The sequence below is a fragment of the Penaeus monodon genome, chromosome 32 (genome assembly GCF_015228065.2).
Source record: "Penaeus monodon isolate SGIC_2016 chromosome 32, NSTDA_Pmon_1, whole genome shotgun sequence".
NCBI classification, from domain to species: Eukaryota; Metazoa; Arthropoda; class Malacostraca; order Decapoda; family Penaeidae; genus Penaeus; species Penaeus monodon.
Window position 1 is genome coordinate 24,412,177 of NC_051417.1, and position 495 is coordinate 24,412,671.

Consider the following 495-nt stretch of genomic DNA (forward strand, 5'->3'; position numbering starts at 1 on the left):
AAAGTACTTTAAATTATGAGGATGCACAGTCACGTATAAATAGATACAAAGCAGTCACATAAACACTATTCGCATACCGCTTCCTGTGTACAGATCGTTCTTGCCTGTCTCGCCGCCGTGGCTGTTGCCGCCCCTCAGCTCCAGGAGCGAGTGGTCGAGCTCCTTCGCGATGAGCGCGTAGCCAACGAGGACGGCACCTTCTCCTACGCCCTAGAAGCCGACAACGGCATCAACACAGCCGTTTCTGGAAGCATCGGAGCCGAAGGCCAAATCAACCAGGAGGGTTCTTACACGTAAGTGGTCAAGACATCTGCGAAGATAAAGACGTACAGACTGTTTGCAGGATGTTCGCCAAAATATTAAGCATAAATTGCAGATATTTTAGGGTTCTATATCACGTTGAATAATAAATCATGTATATCCTAACTCTCAACACTTTCGTAAGTGTCTCGGGGTACATTTTGTTGACGAAAGATATAATTTTGATAACGTTTA